General features: G+C 39.9%; 1 pseudogene; it reads left to right on the top strand.

Annotated features, from left to right (window-relative positions):
• Window positions 1-2,742: 2,742 nt before the first annotated feature.
• LOC141844489 (uncharacterized) lies at window positions 2,743-5,836 on the top strand (annotated as a pseudogene).
• Window positions 5,837-14,342: the final 8,506 nt, after the last annotated feature.

Genomic DNA, 14,342 nt, shown 5'->3' with positions numbered 1-14,342 from the left:
TTTTGGTTGTCTAGGGTTTCAGAACCAAGGAGCTAGGGCAAGGATTTAACCCAGGTAAGGGTGAGACTGCTTGGTTCATGGGCTAATGATCTTGGTACTTAGCTTGTTTCGGTTAACAGATTTGATGTTGATTGGGATGTCGGTTCTTGTTTGGCAGTAAGGTGATTTCGGAGTTGAGTGAAGGAGAACCTACGGCAAAGGCAATTGAATCCATCTAAGGTAAGTTCTATGATCTAATGTGAGAATTCTTGGATCTTTGGTTGCTTAGTTCATGTTGGTTAGATGGTGAGATTAAATTCTTGTGTATATAGATCTGTTGAGAATTTATTGGTGAATGAAAACCTTGTATTAATCTGTTAGTAGGTTAATCTGATCTGATGTTGAATTGGTTAGAGTTTAATCTAAATACATGGATTTGGTTGGGTCATGTTATTGTTTGATCGAGCTCTATAGATTAGGTTGCTACGATCTGTTCCCTAACTATTCATTTCATCCTTGTTTGGTTGGAACTAAACCTATTACAATGGGATTAGGTTTGATTAAGCTAATACTAATTAATCCAAGGTTAATTTGTTAACCTAATGTGGGTTAGTCTAGGGTTGATCAAATAGAGATTAATTATATTAATTGATTAAGGATATTAATTAATTAATTAGTTAATCCCTATTAGTATCAACCTAAAGATTGGATTAGTCTAACCTAAGGTTGTTGATTAGCATAGGTTTGATTAAACATGAGGTTAGTTGTATTGATCGATTCGATTAATACAACTAATTGATTGATTAGTTAAACCATGTTAATATCAACCTAAAGGTTAGATTAATTTAACCCGAGTTAGGTTAACAAGATTGAGTTAAACTAACCCTTAAAATATAACTTAGGGTTTATCTGATACATTCTGATATTTAGGATGTGATACTGTGTTTGCAGGTCCTTGATTGATTTTGGGACTTCGATATTATACGGGAGTATATTTTTCTGGAGGTTCTTATTTGATCTACGGTTATCAGGTGGATAGTCTACTGTATTTAGTCAATACAGTTCTCTTCCTATTTACAGTGCATGCTTTCTTTCATTTCTAGTGATTAGGTTACTTATCATGCTCTTATACTTGTTATAGATTAGATGCTTTCGATACTCATGTTTATCACATGCTTGATCGTATTTCTTTGACCTTATTATCAGTTCTGTTTATACCTCTGATGCTTGAGATCATTGTTATCCATGTTTATGATTACTGTCTCTATTTCAGTTATGTTATCATCATGTTGATACCTGTGATCAGTAGGACTTTTCATTAGTACCTACACATGTTAATTAACACGGTGTTAATTAACATGGTAGAGGATGATTATTCGGACTTGATCATGTCATCATGACGCATGAGCTCGATTGTAAATCCCAATAGGGTGTATCGTGCCGGTAGTTGGCCTATAGTGATATAGGTGGTTATTACCATATTTCACCAGGTACGGTGATGAGCTGTATGGCTTTCACGCTGCAGCTGAGTCAGTGGCTTGATCTCGACACCTTGACGGTGATACTCGGTCTGGCTATAGGAGCTGTATGGCTTTCACGCTGCAGCCGTAGCCCGGTTGTATGGCTTTCACGCTGCAGCCGAGAGTGTTTACTCTGGACGAGCAGTGAGGACAGCACTGGCCATAGGTATTGTACGTAGCTCTTGACGGGGTTACCTACTGAGGGTGCTACCAGGCTACTTTATTGTAGTGCTGGATTCATAGACCCGCTATTGTCTTACACCTCCGACTCATTAGACATGAGGCGCTGGAGCCAGTGTAGACTGATGCATTACATGCACATGTTTGCATGATGAGATTTATATACATGCATTGGACCGTATGTGTGTGCATTACATTATGAAGTGATTGTGTACTTGTATTGATACTTGGTTGACACATTGCATATATGATCATGCATATGGATTACTGTGTGTATCTGAGATATGACATTGCTTATATGATACCTGTAGGAGTTACGATACCTTACATTGTTCTCCTGTTACTTACTGTTATGCTTCTTTCATATCTGCTCTATTATATTTTACCTTATTGAGCATGTACTTCTTTCTGATTATCCACTGAGTATATTTATACTCACCATTTGGACTCTGGGATTTTTCTGTCTTCCCAGATATCAGGTAGGAGTCTACAGCTGATGCCGAGGAGATTCTGCCAGACGTGCCATCTCACAGCTATTTGTGATTCTTTTGTATTGTGGACTTGTGTTGGCTTATACATTGGTGTAGTAGTTTCCTATTGTCGTGGATTTGCTTACTTACAGTTCGAGTTTATGCATCGTATTGCTACTTTGGACTTTTATTGCATTGTTTTCATCGTATATGTGATTACGGATTTTATTCTCTGTTCGAGACATTGGTATATTGTGTTTCCGCTGCATTATTATCTCTTTTGCGAAGAATTGACGAGTTTTATTCGTTAATACTTTTATGGATGCATTTCATATATAGTAGGATGTGTTGAGTGGCCGTGTGGGTCACATTTACTTTTATTTTACTTGTATAAATCCATAGCCTGTTATGGATTGGCCGTGTGGGCCTTATATATGTGTATGTATCCAGGGAATTGTCATAGATACAGGGGAGATGCTGCCGAAATTTTTCGGACGGCCGTCTCCCGGGTCGTGACAGTTTTACATTTCTTTGTTTCTATTTTTCTTGATTTGATTGCATATTTGATTTTTTCTTCTTCCTTGGTTAAGTTTATGACCAGGAGCGTAGGTGGTGATTTAGCTAAATTCGATCCAGAATTAGAGAGAACTTTGAGAGCCCTGAGATCTTTGAAAATTCAAGAAAGAGCATCAAACGTGGCTGAGAGCAGTTCTTCACATTTGAGCAGTCCTATGGCAGAGAACAACAAGACTATGAAGGAGTGTGCAGCTCCTGATGATGGTTATCAGTACTCCTGCATTGCTTATCTAGAGTTAGCTGGGGATTTCGAGCTCAGATTGGGCCTAATTCATCTTCTACCCAAGCATCAGGGATTATCTAGAGAAGATCCAAATAGACACTGACGAGTTTCATATAGTGTGCTCCACCATGAAGCCACAAGGGATTTCTGAAGAAGATATCAAGCTGAGAGCATTTCCATTTTCACTGACTGGAGTTGCAAAGGATTAACTCTATTATTTGCCTACTGGACATGTCACTAGTTGGATTGAAATGAAGAAGGCATTTTTGGAGAAAGTTTTTTCAGCATCCAGGACCATAATTATAAGGAAAAATATCTGTGGCATTCAGCAAGTGGTGGGGGAGTCCCTTTATGATTATTGGGAACAGGTTCAAGAAGTTATGGTCTAGCTGTCCTCAACACCAAATTAGTGAGCAACTTCTTGTTCAGTATTTTTATGAGGGTTTGCTACCCATGGATAGAAGCATGATAGATGCTGCAGCTGGAGGAGCCTTAGTGAACAAAACCCCTGAGCAAGCCAGAGAATTGATTTCTAACATGGCAGAGAATTCACAACAATTTGGGAGTAGAGCACTTTCTACTAGAGGGGTTAGTGAAGTTCAAATAGTTTCAAATGAACAAAAGGAGATAAAGAACTCACTATTGGAATTGGCATCGTTGGTGAAGCAAATGGCTTTGAATAACATGAGCAAGGAGCAAAATTTTCCTATAGCTTCATCCACAAATCAAACCATGAGAGTATGTGGTATTTGTTCAAGTCAAGAGCATAATTCGAATTTGTGTCCTAATCTCCAACAAGATGAATCATTAGCCGCCTTGACTAGAGCTCAGTTTCAACAAAAGAATGATCCATTTTCATCCACATACAATCCGGGGTGGAAGAATCATCCTAATTTGAAGTATGGGAACTCATTTTATCAACAACAATCTTCCCAACCATCTCAACCTCAAAATCAGCCCCAATTTCAAAATTTTCAGCAAGCATTTCAACCCCAACAACCCCAATTTCCAAGTGGACAGCTTCAACAAGGTTTTCAACAGCCCTCACAACAATTTCAACCAATGAACAACACATTTCATCCCCAAAATCAAGTATTTCAGCCTCCTTATCATCAACCACAAAATTTTCAGCAACCCTACAATAATTTCCAGCCAAGTTTTCATCATTCACAGCCCCAATTTCAAAATTTTCAGCATCCACAATTTCAGCCTTCAAACCAGAATTTTCAGTAATTTTCCAACAATTTTCAACAACAATTTTCAGCAGCCTTACATGAACTTCCAAGCAAATTTTCAGCATCAAAATCAACCCAATCAACCCCCAAATCAGTTCCAACAACAAGTGATTCAAAGTGGACAGAATTCAAGTGGTTTTCAGCAGCCCAATCAATTTCAAACTCAACAAAAATCCAATGCACATCAAGGGAATTATGGGAGTTCTAGTGGGATTTTACAACAACAACAAAGGCTTGAAGAGATGATGCAACAAATCCTACAACAACAACAACTCTTGCAACAACAACAAAGTCAACAAAAAAATGATTCCACTCTTCAAAATATTGAAAAACAAATTGGACAACTTGCAAGTGGAATGAATCAAATGCAAGCTCAAGGATCAAGTCAATTACCTTCTCAAACAATTCCAAATCCAAGAGGAAATGTTAGTGCAATAACTTTGAGGAGTGGGAAGTCAATTGCAAACCCAAACACCCAAAAATCTGATTTTAATAAGAAAATTACAGCAACTCAAAAATCAGCACAAAACAGCCCCAAAATTGATTTTTCAGCATCTATTGGTGGTCAAAATTCAATGTCCAAGCTCTTCCTCAAGTGATCCTATTAATTTGGTTGAAGAACAAGAGGAAAACAACTGATTTAAGGGATGCTACAGCAGCTACACAACTCAAAAATCAGCCCCTACTTCAACACCAAAAAATTCAGCTCAAGGGATGGAACCAAGGGTGCCTTTGCCTTTTCCATAGCGTAAAATTCAAGGAAAAAGGAATGTAGAGGAGGAGAAAGCCAAAGAATATCAGGAGCTTGTAAATTTATTTAGCAAGGTGGAAATTAATGTGCCATTATTGACTATGATCAAGCAAATCCCAAAATATGCTAAGTTTCTTAAGGACTTGTGTGTGCATAAAAAGAAACTCAAGGGAAATGAATTGATTAACCTGGGGAAAAATGTTTCAGCTCTTTTTCATCTATTCCTCAGAAATGTGAAGATCCAGGAGTTTTTACGGTATCTTGTGAAATTGGGAGGAATATTTTTCAAGATGCTATGTTGGATTTGGGAGCTTCAATTAATGTGATGCCTAGATCAATTTTTCAGATGCTTGGGATAGGTCCTATGCAGCCTACAGGAGTGGTTATTCAGCTAGCAGATAGGAGCCAGACTCACCCAGCCGGTATGATTGAAGATGTACTTGTAAAGGTGAAAGAATTGATTTTTCCTGCAGATTTTTATATCCTTGACATGGAGGGTGATTATCTGACACATAGATCTCCACTTATTCTTGGGAGACCATTCTTGAAGACTGCGAGGATGAAAATTGATGTATATGCAGGCACACTTGTCTATGGAGATAGGAGATACAGTGGTCCAGTTCAGTTTGTTTGATGCTATGAAGCACTCGAGAGAGGATCACTCGATTATGAGCATGGATATTTTAGATGATTTGTTGGATGTTGATTTATGTGCTGATCACATTTTATTCAATGATTTCAGGGATACTTTGACCCTTGAGGCAGCTATTGTGGAGCTTGATGCTGATTTATTTTCAGAAGAAGATGACCAAGTGAATGTAGGGGATGGTGTTGGGATCGTCCCGGTGCAATGCACGTGTTTATACGTTTCCGAAACATGCGCAGCGAAAATATACAAATAATTAAACTAATTATTATCACAACACACACATGCATAATAGGAAATAACAGCGTACAAAGCATGGTAGGAAATTAAAATTTATAGAATAAAAATTATTCTACGTGCACAATTAAAATTTACAGAAAAATTAAATAATTTTGCACGTACCTTTCCGATGACGTTTGAGCGGGATTGGTATCAATCGAGCGGTCCTCGTCGGAATCCCGCCTCTACTGGTGATCCACGCCAAGCCCTCGTCTGAGCTGCTTCAGAAGCCACGAGTCGCGTCATCATCTTCGGTACTAGCCGATAATCAATGACGATCAAATCGAGAGAAGCCTTATTCCAAAAATCACGCAACAATATTTGTCGTGATCGTTTCGGAGCTTTCTAACTATTATCAAGAATCGTATTCTTGATGTAGTTTATTGGTGGTCAACCATTGACCACCAATAACGGACAAATAGGTTGGAACTATTCCGATAATGATGGAAAATTCTCTGGAAGCTTCGTAAGCTTCCGCGAGAATGAAAAGCAAAAGAACTGCCCTTTCTTCTTTAATTTTCGCTGTTTACAAGTACAAATAATTTATTTTCGACAATCAGCAATCCACGGGTGCACCCATTGCTGGCAACCAGTAGAATTTCCCTCTCAAGGTCACCCTTAATGCCCTATTCCAAAATAGGGCAACTTTCTCACAGTCAACCACCGAAGCAGAGGTGGTCGGCCACCGGAGCAGAAGCAAGCAACCACCGAAACATAGGCAGGCAACCGACCAGAGCAAAGATGCGACTGGCTGAAATAGCGTGACGGGTGGAAGCAAAATCATGACTGGGTGGCTGCAGGATCGCGGCTGGCGGGGAGACTTAGATCATGGTCGGATGGAGGAGTGATCACGGCTTGACGGAGGCAACTCGATCATGGTCGGCAAAGGCGGTGCTCGTTGGTTCCACCTCCTTCTCGCGGGTGAAGAGGAAAATAGAGGCTCAAGATGGGAGGCTCAGCATTGTGCGGTCGGCCACGGTAGAAATCTTCTCGTGCGGGGAATGCCGGCAGCAGAATCTCGATCAAAAACCTCGAGTGGTGCCGCGTAGTGTTGTACTCGCGGGGAAGAAGAACAGTAGCTTTGGCATTGGGGATCGACGTGGCTAGCTTCTTCTCCTGGACGGAAGGGCGCATCACACGGGGAAGCCTGCAGCCGGACATCGCCACGCATAGGAGGAAGAAGACCTGGAAAAAGGGTGGCACCGCGTGATTAAAACCCTCAAGAACAGAGGCTAAACCTCTATTTTATCGTGCACCTAACCTTTGAGAAGCTACAGTTCGGCTTCTTTAGGGTTTAGCGGCGCGGGCTGGGCTGAACCAGAAAGCCGAAACCCTAAACTCGGGTTCAACACAGTAGGAAACTAAACCGGGCCGGGTTCAAAACTAACTTGCTTGGTTCACTAACCAAACGAACTCCGATTTGACCCAAACTAGTTTTGTTCATTTCGTCTTCACAAGATGAAGCTTCTCATCACATCCGTTTTGCCAAAATCTCTTCCATCACGAACCAAACTAAGTTGATTCAATTCGGTTTAAAATTGAATTATTTGGTTCACTAACCAAACGACCTCTGAATTGAACGAAATCAATTTCGTTCACTTCATCTTTGTAAAATGAATTCCATCATATTGTCTGTTGTCTGGTCCAACCGGACTTTATTTCTCTCATTCTGAGAATCCAATTCTCAAACTTGTTTTAAGTCCTTCAAGAACTTGTAATGCGTGTGACCCAATAGGCTCAAGAACACTTGGTACTAGGATTCATAAACTTTAGTACTTAGCCTGGAGGTCTAGAGTTCAAATCCTGGGGAAGGCAAAAATCCACTTCCAGGAGTGGGAAGTCCAGATGAGTAACGACACGGTCGACGGGCCAACGGTCGACGGTCGATGACCACCAGGGTCGCCAAATGGGCCGCCGAATGGACCGCCAAATGGGCTGGGCCGGGTCGTTACAATAAAAAGGCGCCTTTTTATTGTAACGACCCGGCCCAGCCCATTTGGCGGTCCATTCGGCGGCCCATTTGGCGACCCTGATGGTCGTCGACCGTCGGCCCGTCGACCGTGTCGTTACTCATCTGGACTTCCCACCCCTGGAAGTGGATTTTTGCCTTCCCCAAGATTCGAACTCTAGACCTCCAGGCTAAGTACTAAAGTTTATGAATCCTGGTACCAAGTGTTCTTATGTTGGTCATCCGTAATTAACTATTAATTACGGAATGATCATGAGTGACACCTAGTAGTACATCATGATCCCCAATTGATCGTAAAATCAACGATTGATTCCAGAACAATTCTAAACCCTTCAGAAGCTATATATACTGAATTGTACCTCATTCTTGTCACCGTCTTATACCCGCTTGATTCAGGACATAGTCTATGTGTCGGTCCCCACTAGGCTGAGTACGTCACACCTAGCCCAAGCTGCTTTCTTATCCTGTGGATTCAAGTTACTTGTACATGTGTCCAAGAGTACCATACTCTTACATGTGATGCTTTGGCCAAAGACTTTTAGTAACAATCCTGACAAGCGGTCATAAGGTTTATATCTCCTTTTTCAAGGAGCGGTGAATCCTCTGTGGGCTATTCAAACACCTTTGGGCACTTCGACTTATACCCAATCATCCCAGGTTTACACCTCCTCAGAGATGCTTGCTTAAAATGTCAAAGTATAAGTCTCCATGACCAAGGTAACTTGAATACCGTAAGGTAAAGGAAACTCGCACTTAAGCTGCACTGAGATCTTCATTGACATATGTATCAAACCATATGAAGTCTCAAGATAGGTCACTCCAATGAACTGGTTACCTCTAACCAGCATCCACGTTTTAACTCTCAACATCCAATGTCTCTAGCAGTGAGATCAGCTGCTTGGCTAAACAAGGAGTCTAAACATGCTAGCCTTGATAGAATTGATGATGTTCGTGCTCATCAATTCCTCGACTAGGGATAATTTTAATACATTCATAATTGTACATATAGAGATACTCACGAGTTGTGATCCAATCACAAATTCTCTCATGCTATGAATTATATTACGGATATTCAGTATTCAAGTTTAAGATCCAATCAAATACATGTGGAATGTGCACTCAAATAGTGAATTATTTGAAGTATGCTTATTTGGTGAGAAAATCAGCTAAGCAGTCTACCCTTGCTAGACAATTTAAAGTATGCATTGCCCAGAATTTAGAGTCAGAGCAAGAGGAAAGACTATTGCAAGTTCTGAGGCAGTACAGGAAAGCTATAGGGTGGACTTTGGATGACATACCTGGGATTAGTCCTACCACATGCATGCACAGAATTTATTTGGAGGAGAATATGAAGCCAGTGAGACAATCACAGAGGAGACTCAACCCATTGATGCTGGACGTTGTGAAGAAAGAGGTAACTCAGCTTTTATAGGTAGGTATCATTTATCCTATCTCTTATTCTAATGGGTTAGTCCTATTCATGTTGTCCTAAAAAAATTCGGAGTGACAGTGGAGGCAAATGAAAATAATGAGTTGGTCCCTACACGAGTGAAAAATGCTTGAAGAGTTTGTATTGATTATAGGAAATTGAACCAAGCCACCAGGAAGGACCATTATCTATTGCCTTTCATTGATCAGATGTTAGAGAGACTGGCAGGGAAATCTCACTATTATTTTTTAGATGGTTATACAGGCTATTTTTAGATTTGCATCTATCTGGAAGACCAAGAGAAGACTACCTTCACTTGCCCTTTCGGTACATTTGCCTACAGACGGATGTCATTTGGATTGTGCAACGCTCCAGGGACCTTCTAGAGGTGCATGGTGAATATATTTGGTGAGATTTTAGAGCACTGCATGGAGGTATTTATGGATGACTTTTCTGTATTTGGCACTTCATTTGATTTATATTTGGAAAATTTATCTAGAGTTTTACACAGATGCACTAAGACTAATCTTGTGTTGAATTTTGAAAAATGTCATTTTGTGGTAGAGCATGGAATTATGTTGGGTCACATTGTCTCTAGAAAAGGTATTGAGGTAGATCCTGCAAAAGTTAGTGTTATATCTTCTTTATCTTACCCCATATGCGTACGGGATGTTCGAGCTTTTCTTGGTCATGCAGGATTTTACAAGAGATTTATTAGAGACTTCAGTAAAATTGCTCTTCCACTCTCGAGACTTTTGCAAAAGGATGTGGAGTTTTGCTTCGACAATAAATGCAAGGAAGCTTTTCATAAATTAAGGGAGTACCTTATCTCAGCTCCTATTATTAGATCACCTTATTGGACTTCACCTTTTGAATTAATGTGTGATGGCTCGAAATTTACAGTAGGAGTTGTACTGGGACAGAGAGTAGATGGAGCCTCACATGTGATCTGTTATGCTTCAAAGATATTGGATGCTGCACAAGCTAATTACACCACCACAGAAAAGGAGCTTCTTTCTATTATTTTTGCAATGGATAGATTTAGATCATATTTACTGTGCTCTCATGTTATTGTGTTTTCCGATCATGCAGCATTGACATATCTCCTGAAGAAACCTGATGCGAAGCCCAGATTGATTCGATGGATGTTCCCACTTCAAGAGTTTGATTTGGAGATACGTGATAGGAGTGGCAAGGAGAACTTAGTGGCGGATCATTTGAGCAGGATAGAGGGAGATGGACACCCCATGGCTCTTGATGATGATTTTAGAGATGAGCAGCTTTTAGAGGTGTAATGGTGAGTTTCCATGGTATGCAGACCTAGTTAACTTTTTAGCAGCTAAGGTTTTTCCCGCACAACTGTCTAAAGCTCAAAAAGATAAATTCAAGAGTGATGGAAAGTATTATGTGTGGGATAATCCTTATTTGTGGAAATTTTGTAATGACCAAATAATTAAGAGATACGTAGTTGACAACCCTAGATTAGATATGTCACGATTAGGGTTGCAAATTGATTTAAATTTTTGAAAACCCACAATTAATTCAAACAAATGAAGTATAGGGGCCTAGAGTCATATTTTTCCAAAGGGCTAATAGAGAATTGTTTAATTCAAGCTCGTGTGTCGTTCTTTTTGGATTTTTCGAATATAAATGGGTTTTTGGGGTTTTGCAAGGAAAATATAATTAAAAATTGGCAAATAAACGAAAAATGCAAGTCACTAACCTAAAGATGAGACTATGAAACCAAGGTATCAAGGTAAACCTAAAATGCAATTCGATGCAAAGTATAAGAATGAAACCTAAAATGCAAATCAAACCCTAGGGCAAACTAACTGAATTAAAAGCTCAATGTTGTAGGCAAAATGGGTTTCACAGTTCAATAGGTGTAAGCAAGAAACCAAACTACTAAAATCAATTAAACCTAGTTAACTAATCCTAAAGCGTAATCAAATTGCTTAATCTAAGCTAACCAACCTATGATTTATCAAAGACCATTCAGCACAGAACAGTGCCACAACCTCAGTTATCAGAAATTTAGACTCGGATTGCAAGAGGGAATCAAGCTGGGATAAGCAAATTCTATGGTAATTCTGAATCCAAACCAAGACTAAACATTCACCAAATAACCAAATCAACAAGATTGCTACGAAATGAGATTAACAGAAATATTCAGAAATAAATTTTAAAAACAGTAAACGGAAATCAGAAACAAATTCATCCAGCCTTCCCATCTCCATTGCTTCATCTCAACTCGGTGTCAATCAAGCTGGTAAATCCATAATGCGGCTTCACTAATCCATCTAGAGTCTTCAACTAGGTCATCGGGTGGTTTGCTCACTGCCAGCACCATGAATTGCCCAGAAAAACCCTTTCTGAACAAGAACAGACGCTACCCGAAGCTATTTTGAGCTGCAAAACCGGATTCCTCAGCTTCTTCTTGCTCCGATGGTGTTGCTGCTGATGCAAGAGTGCTCCGTGATCCTCAGAGAACCCCTCCATGAACCGCGGCTTCGTATTGTGCAGCAAGTGGCTGGAATAAGCAAAAACAGAGTTAAATGTCGTCGGTGAAACCCTCACCATCGTGCGCCTTCTAGCTGTCGGATTTCACACAATCACCCGACTTCGAACTCCTCATGGATTAAGGAACGCAATGGAAGTGGTTTAGGTGGACGGGACTTTGCCTACGCGTACGTTGCTCAGCAGAGGAGTCGCGCACGAGAAGATGAACAATGGCGCAGTCACTGCTCACTTCTCTAATTTTGGGTTTTATATGTTGATTAATCAAAGAATCTGGGTTATCCGTTTTTAATCCTATGATGGAGCTTGGTCTGAGGCTTTAGGGCAGTCTATGATTTAGAAAAATTAATGGATCTTGATCAGACTTGAGTTGGGTCATGTCCTTCATGTGGCTTGATCAATTTGGGTGAACTTAGCTCGATTCGATCGCGATTGAGCTCAATCTTGATCCAAATTGAGCCCTACAATAAATTAACATCAATTAATGTAAAATTCACCATTAAATCATGAAAATTATAATCAAGCCTCAAATTATTTAATATGAAACAAATTCGGTCAAATCGATTAATTACATAATTTATTTTCATGCAAAAACTAAAAAATGAATCGATTAAAAATGCATAAAATCCTAACTCATCAAATTCCCCCGCACTTACCCTTGTGTGTCTCGCTCAAGTCAACCTAATAAACTAAGATTATATGCCCCCGTAGATCATTCTTAATCATGATTAGAAATAATTAAAAGAGAATTATCTAAGTTGTAGAGTCTCAAAAGCTTAAACTCATGGACTAGACTCTTGTACTCGGTTATCAACATAGTAAGTTTCACCCTTCATGATTAATTGAGATAAATGTATCACACTAAATTTCATGAGTGTTGGTGCAAGATGCACTAAGATCTTGCCTAGAGTTTCGATGTTTGACAATATGTCGAAGTCTGGTTAATTTGACTAAGGGTTGATCCAAACAGGACTTGATGTTTAGATGTGTGGAAGTGAGCGAGAAGACCTAGTCGCGGTTAGACTAGGCAGTGGAAGTCCTGATCTGGGCGATCGGGCAAGGGAAGTCCTGGTGAGTGAAGCTGGGCAAGGGAAAGTCCTAGTTGTAGGCTAGGCAAAGGGAAGTCCTGATTTGGAGGATCAGGCGGAAGTCTTGGCATGGTCAAGTGCACCAGGTGAAGTCTGGGCTGGTCTAGATGACCGAGTCGCAGCAGAAGTCTGGGCTGGTCTAGGTGACCGAGTCGCAGCAGAAGTCTGGGCTGGTCTGGGTGACTGAGTCGCAGCAAAAGTCTGGGTTGGTTAGAGAGAACCAAACCACAGTAAAAATCCTGGAGGCGAGGATAAAGCCGAGCACAAGTCCAACAAGTCTAGAGGACTTGGTTGGCACGAATTCTCCTGAGAGGAGTGGGTTAGACTAACCCAAGATTTCAATAGAAATCTGAAGTTAGACCCACTAGGTAAGACTTTAGGTTGTTTTGTTTGCTTGCTTGTATGCTTGTCTTGCAAGAACCAGGAGCTGGAAGCAAGAGGAAAAAGCAGAGGTGAAGCAAGCAAAGTCAACTCAAAGTCAAGCTCAAAGTCAACTCAGGTCAAACCTGAGTTGAGTCGACTCAATCGGAGACTTGAGTCGACTCGGCAATGGAGTCGACTCAGATAAGGTTTTGAGTCGACTGTGGACGGTTGTTTTCAAACCCTAAATAAATCAGTGGCTCTCACCCTCCTAAATTCTAATTCATGATCAAAGTAAATGGAGCTCACTCAAGCAACTTAAGTTCATGCACTACCATAAGCTTGCTTGTTCTCTACTCTCCACCACCATTCTTGATTTGGAATCCACACCTATTAGGCTTATTGAAAATGCAAGGAAGCAATAACTGAAACAAAGGAATTAGAAAATGTAGAAAGAAAAATTCAAGAGAAAAGAAATTTTCAAGGATAGAAAGTAAATGAAGTGGTAGACATGGGCATAAGTAAATGTTATCAATGAACCTTGCCATCCTTCCTAATTTCTTTTGTATTCCATTTGTTTCAGTGTGTTTTTCAGATCCATGAACCAAGGATGAGTTAAACTCATGAGGTTCCTCTCCTTGATACAAACCCTTTCCTTCATTTCTTTTCTTTTCTTCTCTTCATCACCACCAATGTGCCATTTTGTGTTTTCCCTTTGAATCAAGCCCAATTCTTTCACATCTAGATTTTACAAGAGCTAACAAATAGCATCCAATCATCAGAAACCAAAATTCACTTCACATGAATCTGAAATTTCAATGTATCATTGGCACATTTAATTCTAAAAATTATTGAAATTGAATCTGAAACTTTGCTTGTTCTCTCTTGTTTCTTGCTGTTTTTCCTCCATTCTTTTTCCATCATGAAGCTTGATTACTAATGCTAATAACCATGCAAATTTCTGTGAAATTCCATTTCATTTCAGTCCCTCAAAAATGGCAAAACTTGGCTGAAAAATAAAACTGCAAAAACTGTTTTTCTCCTTTTTTTTTTTGTTTTGTTTTTGATTTTTTTTTTCTGATGCTGCCTTCAACACTTTGAAAATCTTGACATCTGAATT

This window comes from Curcuma longa, chromosome 13 (genome assembly GCF_044706935.1).
Source record: "Curcuma longa cultivar G26 ecotype Majalengka, Jawa Barat chromosome 13, ITB_CL_G26_1.1, whole genome shotgun sequence".
Taxonomy (NCBI): domain Eukaryota; kingdom Viridiplantae; phylum Streptophyta; class Magnoliopsida; order Zingiberales; family Zingiberaceae; genus Curcuma; species Curcuma longa.
The sequence above is the reverse complement of the archived record's forward strand: the minus strand, read 5'-3'. Positions and strand labels throughout refer to the sequence as shown.